The sequence below is a fragment of the Haematobia irritans genome, chromosome 3, assembly GCF_050003625.1.
Source record: "Haematobia irritans isolate KBUSLIRL chromosome 3, ASM5000362v1, whole genome shotgun sequence".
Classification (NCBI taxonomy): Eukaryota; Metazoa; Arthropoda; class Insecta; order Diptera; family Muscidae; genus Haematobia; species Haematobia irritans.
The window spans coordinates 222216863-222227265 of record NC_134399.1 but is presented as its reverse complement, the minus strand read 5'-3'; the positions used below and the strand labels follow the sequence as shown (position 1 = coordinate 222227265).

At 30.0% G+C, this 10403-nt stretch overlaps 1 protein-coding gene across 1 annotated transcript in view; it reads left to right on the top strand.

Annotated features, from left to right (window-relative positions):
* Positions 1 to 10403, top strand: part of hiw (MYC binding protein highwire) — a 153735-nt gene that overhangs the window by 59383 nt on the left and 83949 nt on the right. The gene's annotated exons all lie outside the window — the stretch shown is intronic.

Below are 10403 nucleotides of genomic sequence, written 5' to 3'. Positions count from 1 at the left end.
TAGTTAATTTTCAAAACAGAACAAAGATTGATTTTGAACATTTTTATCCAAAATATTCCAAAAGAATTATAAATTTGCCTTTTTTATATACTTAAGGCAGTGGAACAACAATAGATATTAGCATATAAAATATATTTAATAAAAATGTGTATTGTCAGATTTGTATTTAAACCCCGATTAAGTTGGTAACTCTATTCCTCAGCTTATTCCTCAGAGCACAAAGCTATCTCTTATTTACTGAATGCTCTCTGCTGCACTGATTTTGATTTGGAGACTTGTTTAAATATCAGTACATGTATTGAAATGAATAGAACAAAATCAGTTCAGAGTTGTTGGAGACTACAGAGAGAGTCTTATCTCAACTCTTTCTTTTACTCTTTCAAAGTGGGGAACCTGTATTTTATACTATTTGAATTTGTTTTTACTGGCGTTTTGTTTACACACATTCTTTTACTGTATTTGCATTTATTTTTGTCCATAAAACTCGGATCAAAACACACAATCCCCCATTATTCTCACCAATGCTTAGACAAATATACAGCATGCTTATGTTCTCTGTCAGTTGGTCAGTTATTTATTGTTGTACGATTTTGTTGTAGGCCCCCTAGAAAAAGAGATGCCTTTCTTTTGGTCTTTCTTCTTTGCATTGTTTTGTGGTTTGTGGTTTGTGGGGGCATTTACAAGCCTCCACATTAAAAATTATCAATATGAATGAATGACCGAATCCACAATGTGTGCCTATGTGTATTGGTGATAGCAGTACGAGTGAGCATTTCCAAAATGTTTAAAATGTTTGAATTGTTAATGAATGTTAATTTAATCACAATGCGCGCTCACATAACAATACATTAGGGTCAATAGGTAATATCATTTGGGGGGTTTATATTTATTGATTGTTTTTTGTATTTTTTGTTTGAGTTGTCATATTCTTTCAAGCAACGATTATGTCAATTGAAGAAGTTTCCTGTTGTTAACCATTTGAACCTTGAATATTAATACAACTAAAGTACAAGGTATACATCTTAAATCAGATCTACTGTGTTCATATATTGTTTTTATGCACTTCTATTGTTCTATTGAAATTATAATTGAACTGTTTTAAAGCGATTATAGAGTAGACTCATTTCAAATGTTTTGTATTAATATGATACGAATGGCTGTTATTGGGGTGTCCTATAGCAGTCTAGTGTTGAAATTGAGCATGTGAGAGAGAGAGAGAGAGAGAGAGAGAGAGAGAGTAAATCTGTGCTCCAATGGAATGGAATTTATTAATCTATATTCATGGTAGAAATAGGAATGACATCTCTTTTCTCAAATTCTCATATTCTCTCTTCAGAATTTTATTAAACATGTGCCTACCAAATTATACATGAATTTAATGTCTCTCTCCTTTCGTTCTAGGTAAGTATCTGATGGATGCGTTAATCTATTTAAATTAAAAATGTTGGTTTTATCTGCTATGGTAAGTTCATATCTCATTATAAATCTGCCTAATCCCAAAATCATGAGGAAAATATCTGAAAAGGCGTATAATACGAGGATTACTATTTATATTTCGGGTTTAGAGAACAAAAGCAAATATTAATAATTGGTTAAATCATTTTTCGAAGCTCTTTTGCAACTCTGATTGAGGTATCTCCTAAACATGAATTCTGAACCACTTTTCCAGGTGTTGAAAAATGTTGACCTCTTATTTTATTTTTTACGAACGGGAACAGAAATAAGTAATTCGGTGCCAATTTAGGACTATACGGCGGATGACCCATCCAATCGATGTTTTGAGTGCTCAAAAATGCATTTGTTTGAGCCGATGTGTGAGAGCTCCGATTGTCGTGGTGAAAAGTGATTCGTCATTCGACCAATCGATACGAGCCTTCTTTTGAGCAATTGACACATTGAGTGGGATCCAACGCGAACAATTTTTTTTCTCGAAAAATGGAGCTGTCAGATGGTAGATTACCAAATCCCGAAATATAAAAAGCAAGTCTCGGTGGGAGCCACCGTGGTGCAATGGTTCGACCGAATACTAAAAAGTTTTTCAGCGGTGGATTATCCCACCTCAGTAATGCTGGTGACATTTCTGAGGGTTTCAAAGCTTCTCTAAGTGGTTTCACTGCAATGTGGAACGCCGTTCGGACTCGGCTATAAAAAGGAGGTCCCTTGTCATTGAGCTTAACATGGAATCGGGCAGCACTCAGTGATAAGAGAGAAGTTCACCACTGTGGTATCACAATGGAGTGAATAGTCTAAGTGAGCCTGATACATCGGCCACATAACCTAACCTAACCTAACCTAACCTAAGCCTCGACCATTCAAAATGTATTTAAAAAGTTGTCTCTTACAATTTCTAACAGAAAAAAAATATTACAACGCACTAAAATTTTTTAGATAAACGAAATTTTACCCTTAAAAAATGTGTAAGGGCAATTAAACTTCGTCTGAGGCACACATTGGAATGATTTGATGATTTTGTGTGTCATGGAAAATTTTTTTTAGATAAACGAAATTCGTTTTACCCTTAAAAAATGTGTAAGGGCAATTAAACTTCGTCTGAGGCGCACATTGGAAAGAACACAGCATCGGGAAGACTAATCAACTTTCACTCCAATCATCCTCGACGTATTAAGAGCAACACTGCCACAAATTTTATAAACAGGGTTTTAAACATAAGCGACGTAAAATTTCATAAGGCTAACGAGAAGAAAATACGACAGATTCTACAACATAATGACTTCCCCAATAAGAAAATTAGCGATCTTCTAAAGTACGTGAAAAATAAAAAAGATACAAATGATGACAAACAGGAAGCCACATCTATGGTTTTCAAAAAGATGACATATGTCCCAGGCTTCTCCGAAAGATTTGAAAAATCAAACATATACAACAAGGATAATTACAAAATGGCCCAAAAATGTAACAAAACGATATATGACCTTTTCAGCAAAACTAAGAATAAGATAAAACTGGAAGACAAATCAAATGTAGTATATAAAATAAAATGCGATGGGGATGAAAACAATCCATGTCCGATGGCTTATGTTGGCACCACTAAAATCCAAATACAAACAAACACAAATCCGACCAAAAGATGAAAGACAAGCCCTTAGAACAAAAAACGGCCCTTGCAGCACATGGCAAAACCACAGGACACATACCAAACTTCAAAAATGTTGAAATACTGACGATGGAAGAGAATACTAGGAGGAGATATACATTGGAGATGCTACATATAATAAATACTCCCTCTGAGGAACGCATCAACTTCAAAGCCGACACAGACCACTGTGCACAGATTTACAGAAATCTAATACAAAATCGCAAACACAATTAAGATAATAAATCAGTTAGACATGAGCATTGTAAGGAGAAAGTCTATTACTTTGTAAAATGTAAATATAATTAATGTTATATTTTTGTTTCAAAACGTTGTTAAAGTTAATATTGTAAAATATTTAAATTATTACAATTTATAGATAATATCTCGCTGAAGATGATCACCGATGGTGTATCGAAATATCCGAGAACATTTTATAAATTTTTAAAATTTTTTTTACCTTTCGCCTGGACGGAGAATCGAACCGCGGACCATGCACTTTGTAAGCCAACACACTAACCACTGAGCTATGTACCTGTTATGGTCATCAATAGATAAATATCCATAAAAGTTATATTTATATACCATAGCTTGCGGCGCCCACGAACCGAATAAACAAAGTTTATTTAACAGAAACAAACATTTAGTTTGGCACCGTGGAGCAGTGATTGCTACGTCCGACTTGCATGCCAAGGGTCGTGGGTTCGATCCCTGCTTCGACCAAAGTTTTTTTTACATATATTCCAGATATGTTCGGAAGATTCCGAAGAAATGTTCAACATTACATTGTAGTATATTAAATTTTGAACTGTAAAATGTGTCTTATTAAAGACCTAAAGTCAGAAAAGAACAGTGTTTGATATAAACGAAATGGACTGTGTTGTTGTTTCAAAAATAACTTTTTTTTATTGAAAAAATAAAAATTTTGTAACAAACGAATTTTTTTGGTGATAAAAGTTTAAAATTTTCGAAGCAATTCAAAAAACCCTAACAAAAGAAAAACGTTTTCGGTACACGTTTTCCAAACGTTGTTTTTCTTTGCGTGTATGCTGAATGAAATACTACGAAGAAGTCATTGTTCCCGATTCCCAAGGTGAGATCAACTTCAACTACCTTACGAATTGTAGGACCATGAATTGAAGGAAAAGCTGTTCTACTTGGTGGAAAAAATGCTCTTTCACCATAATATTGCTCCGGATCACATTTCCTTCTGACCCCGTGTGATTTATTTTTATTTGCATATTTAAAAACATGAGTGTTTGAGCAACAACTTAACTACAACTCACGAAATTACCTTTTTAGTTCATATTGTTCATTTAGTTCATAAAATCTTCGATACATACTAAAAAAAGGAAAATTTCATTAGAAAACAAGTACATACGGCCGTAAGTTCGGCCAGGCCGAAGCTTATGTACCCTCCATCATGGATTGCGTAGAAACTTTTTCTAAACACTGCCATCCACAATCGAATTACTTAAGTTGCGGTAACGCTTGCCGATGGCAAGGTATCTTAAAACCTCCTAACACCGTCTTCTAAATTGTATGTAAGTCCATACGTGGTATATATTAAATCAAAAAAGATCGATCCAATACGTATATAATTCAGTTTGACAAAGTAGACATAAAATTTTGACAAAATTTTCTACAGAATTAAAATTTTAACAAAATTTTCTATAGAAATAAAATTTTCTATAGAAATAAAAATTTTGACAAAATTTTCTATAGAAAGAAAATTTTGATAAAAATTTCTACAGAAATAAAATTTTAACAAAATTTTCTATAGAAATAGACTTTTGACAAAATATTCTATAGAAATAAAATCTTGGTAGATTATTTTTGGCTCGAGTGGCAACCATGATTATGAACCGAATAAAATTTGAACAAAATTTTCTATAGAAATAAAATTTTGACAATGATGAAAATTTTATTGTGAACCGAATAAAATTTTAACAAAATTTTCTCTAGAAATAAAATTTTGACAAAATTTTCTATAGAAATAAAAGTTTGACAAAATTTTCTATAGAAATAAAATTTTGGTAGATTAATTTTGGCTCTAGTGGCAACCATGGTTATGAACCGATATTGACCAATTTTTGAGTGATTGGACCAATTGTTGTATGGTTGTTAGCGACCATATACTAACACCACGTTCCTAATTTGAACCGGATCGGATGAATTTTACTCCTCCAAGAGGCTCCGGAGGTCAAATCTGGAGAACGTTTTATATGGGGGCTATATATAATTATGGACCGGTATGGACCAATTCTGGCACGGTTGTTAAAGATCATATACTAACACCATGTTCAAAATTACAACCGGATTGGGTGAAATTTGATTCTCTTGGAGACTTCGCAAGCCAAATCTGGGGATCGGCTTATATGGGGGCTATATATAATTATGAACCGATGTGGACCAATGGTTATTAGAGACCATATAACAATACCAAGTACCAAATTTCAGCCGGATCGGATGCAATTTACTTCTCTTTGGGGCTTCGCAAGCCAAATCTGGAGATCGGTTTATATGGGGTCCATATATAATTATGGACCGATGTGGACCAATTTTTGCATGGTTATTAGAGACCATCTACCAACACCATGTACCAAATTTCAGCCGGATCGGATGAAATATGCTTCTCTTAGAGGCTCCACAAGCCAAATCTGGGGATCGGTTTATATGGGGGCTATATATAATTATGGACCGATGTGGACCAATTTTTGCACGATTGTTAGAGACCATCTACCAACACCATGTACCAAATTTCAGCCGGATCGGATGAACTATGCTTCTCTTAGAGGCTCCACAAGCCAAATCTGGGGATCGGTTTATATGGGGGCTATATATAATTATGGACCGATGTGGACCAATTTTTGCATGATTGTTAGAGACCATCTACCAACACCATGTACCAAATTTCAGCCGGATCGGATGAAATATGCTTCTCTTAGAGGCTCCACAAGCCAAATCTGGGGATCGGTTTATATGGGGGCTCTATATAATTATGGACCGATGTGGACCAATTTTTGCATGGTTGTTAGAGACCATATACCAACACCATATACCAAATTTCAGCCGGATCGGATGAAATATGCTTCTGTTAGAGGCTCCACAAGCCAAATCTGAGGGTCCCTTTATATGGGGGCTATACGTAAAAGTGGACCGATATGGCCCATTTTCAATACCATCCGACCTACATCGATAACAACTACTTGTGCCAAGTTTCAAGTCGATAGCTTGTTTCGTTCGGAAGTTAGCGTGATTTCAACAGACGGACTGACGGACGGACGGACGGACATGCTTAGATCGACTCAGAATTTCACCACGACCCAGAATATATATACTTTATGGGGTCTTAGAGCAATATTTCGATGTGTTACAAACGGAATGACAAAGTTATTTTTTTATGAAACTTAGCGTTAGTTTAACTACGGATTTTTTTTCGGTGTATGAGTTCCGGGCCTGTTCTGGAAATGGAGATTACGTGAAAATAAATCACAAATTTTCAAAAATCGTCGTTCATTGTTTGTATAGTATGTTAAATATTGTTCCGGTAGACCACCCTCATATGGAATTTCATATAAATTTTTTTAACCTACTATTTCGTAAAAGTTCCCACCAAAAATACCATAAAAAAGAAACTTTTCCCAACCTTCGAAATAAACTGGCTTGGAAATCAAAGATCTTTGATAACACTCACCACATTCCCATTAAGTCATCAAGCATCATAGCTTTCCATAGCTGTGGTAGAAAAATGTTTTCATCTTAGATTACAAAGTAACACTTGAGATGATATTTCCAAGTGTTAACATCCAAAACTAAACCAAACCAAGCTAAAGTAATCATTCATCCATCTATGCTAGATGGATGTCATTGGATAAAATGCACCATATTTAAGTATGGTAGGTGAGAAAAAATAATGGAAAACTAAACCAAACTAGATGCTCCAATTGTAATCAAAACTTAGGGAAAATAAAGTCGATTTTATTTTTTGTATTTTGTTGTTTTTTCATATCGTATATTTCTTTCTTTTATTACAAATACTGTACAACTTACAAAATAATTTCGTTTTAGTTTTCTTTTTTTTATGGTATATAATAATAGTTTACTTGGTTTATTTTTCTTGATAGGGTTTTAAGTTTAACCACAATTCAAAATCTCATATTACACTTGTAACAAAATAAGGAATAAAATAAAAAAAATAATAATACAGAGAATAATAAAATCATAATAATCATAGTATAGTTTCTTTCAGTGTAAATAGAGTAAATAGAGATTGTGTGTGATGACTATGATTTCAAGAGTATCCGTTATTTGATTGGAAAGTAACTCCTGATTTTAAAGATTTCTTTTAAAAGAGTATGAAAATGTTATATTTCTAGAAAATATTTACAATAAAATTATTATTTAATTTTTTTTTATTTTATTTCTAATTTCAAAATGCATTCATTTGTTATCAACAAAGATAGGAAGAAAAATAATATTGACATTTTATGCAAAACAGAATAGATAAACAAAAATAAAAACAATAATTTTAAATATCATTAAATCTATATTTAAACTAAACTTAAATAAAATCAGTTTTTTTTGGGGGAAAAGTGATGTTGAGAGAAGATAGAGAGAGATGTGTTAATGTTTTGTTTATTATTACTATACTAAAATTTAAGCCATAGATTTAAATAAGTCTAAAATTAGAAAATGGTTTTAAAATCACAAGCCTGTTTTTACGAAGTGTTTTTTTTTTCTTTAAAATAATAATGAAAATATTATTATTATTAAAAATTATTTATGTTTGCCTTGGTCATTGCTGTATGTTTACAAATAAGATATTTGTTATGCATAAGTGATCTTGGAGATATAAAAAATAGGAATAGATTTTCTCAGAATCTCATAACAAATCGTCGAAGAATATATATGCATTAAAAGCCTTTTCTTTGTATTGAACCATAATTTCATAATTTTCAATTTGAAAAATAATTTCAATACAACTACTGAAAAATTCTAGGAATTTTATAAATATTTTTTTATTAGGAATATTTAAATTTTTTATATTTATATGTTTTTTTATTAAACTTTTTATGTCAAATTTGAAAGGGAAAGATAAAAAGAAACCTTCAAGGAAATTTTATGTAAAATTAAATGTGTACAAAATTTTTAATGAATATTCATTTTCAGAAAAAAAATTCTATAAGAAAGAAATTTCATATTTCTTGATTTTCAATGTATATTTTCAAAACGCAAAAATCGACAAAATTAAAAAAAAAAATCCGAAAAAATTAAAAAAAAAATAAATTATATTTTACAAAACTTTATATTTTCAAAACAAAAAGTTCGGCAACTTTAAATCCGAAAAAATCCGTGGCAATCCAATTTCCGTGACTTTCAATTTATACCTTAAAAATTAAAAATATATATATACTCAAAAATAAAAAAATTACAAAATTAAAAAAAAAATATTATAAAAACTAAATCTGTCTCAATATATTTTCTTTTAAAAAATTTAGATAAGTTTTTTGAAAATGAACTTCCCTGTTTTTGAAAAATTTTAATAAATTTGTTTTGGAAATAGACTTTTTGAAAATCTACCAAAAAACTATTTTTTTTTTTAAAATTCCAGATTTTTTTTGCGAAAATCAAACATTCTTCTCACATTTCTTTTAAAGAGAAAAAAATATTTCAATGAATATTCATTTACAGAAACAAATATGTAAAAACCAAATTTTCACATTTCTTTTAAAGAGAAAAAATATATTTCAATCAATATATTTTCTTTTAAAAAATTTAGATACGTTTTTTGAAAATGAACTTCCCTGTTTTTGTTTTTGAAAAATGTTAATAAATCTGTTTTGGAAATAGACTTTTTGAAAATCTATCAAAAAACAATTTTTTTAAAAATATTCCAGAATTATTTTGCGAAAATCAAACTTTCTTATCACATTTCTTTTAAAGAGAAAAAATATTTCAATGAATATTCATGTGCAGAAACAAATATGTACAAACCAAATTTTAGATTTCTTTGAATTTCAATTAAAAAAACAAAAAATAAAAACATTTAATAAAAAAAAAATAAAAACTGTCATATAAAAAAATTACATAAAACAAATAAAAACTTTCAAATTAAAACAGAAATAAATTATATGTTAGAAATCTGTATTTTCAAAAACATAAGTCGGCAAAATTAAAAAAAAAAAATCAAGTAAGGCGATAATTGTTCATAAAAACCAAATCCGCCTTAAGATATTTTCATTAGACATTTTCTTGGAAATAAAGTTTTCTACCATTTTTTAGGGAAAAATTAAAAAAAAAAATTGTTTGGACTTTTCAAAAAAAAAAAAAAAAAAACAATATCCTTTGAAAACATTCCGAGTAATTTGTTATGAAAATTAAATTTTATTGCCACTTTTCGATCAAAAGAGAAATATCAAAAACAAAATTTAATAAAAAAAGAAGTTTTCAATGATTATTATTTTTCAGAAAAAAATTTATAAAAAGCAAATTTTAGATTTCCTTGATTTTAAATGGATACACCCAGAGAAAAAATATTTTACTACGGAAGGAAATTTTAGACAAACGAAATTCCCCTTTGCTGCACCGTATTTTATTTAGCAGTAAATAAACAAGAATTTATGACATGCATTTTAGCGATTATCTCTAAATTAAATAAAATAATTTAGAGATAATCGTTAAAATGTATGTCATAAATTCGAGTTTATTATCAAGCTTATCAACTAAATTTTTTAGAGCTAAAAGAAAACCTTGTTTGTCTAAAACTTCGTTCCTCTGAAAATCAAATGTACCTTCAGTGTACCTTAAGAAAATTAAAAAAAAAGTGTAAAACAAAAAAAAAAAATTATGAAATCAAAACAAAAAACGCTTACACAGATATAATTTTTCATAAAAATTAAATCTATCCAATACACTTCCTTTCCTCTGAAAATGACAGATAATTTTTTTTGATATATACTTTCCTGGTAGTGGCAAATTTACGGTTAAAATTTAAATAATTTGTATTTGGAAATTGATTAAAAAAAAACTAATAAAAATATTTCAAGGATTTGTTCTACGAAAATAAAACATATCAAAAAGAAGATTTTAATGAATATTCATTTTCAAAAAAAAAATATATAAATTTTCAAAAATCTATATTATCAAAACAAAAATTCTGCAAAATTAAAAACAATTATAGGCATAATTTCTTATAAAAATTAAATCTATCTCGGAACATTGTTCTTAATGAAAATACACATTTATTGAAAATAATCTTTCCTGACAAATTTTTATGACCAAATATCAAAATAAATATTCTCTGGAA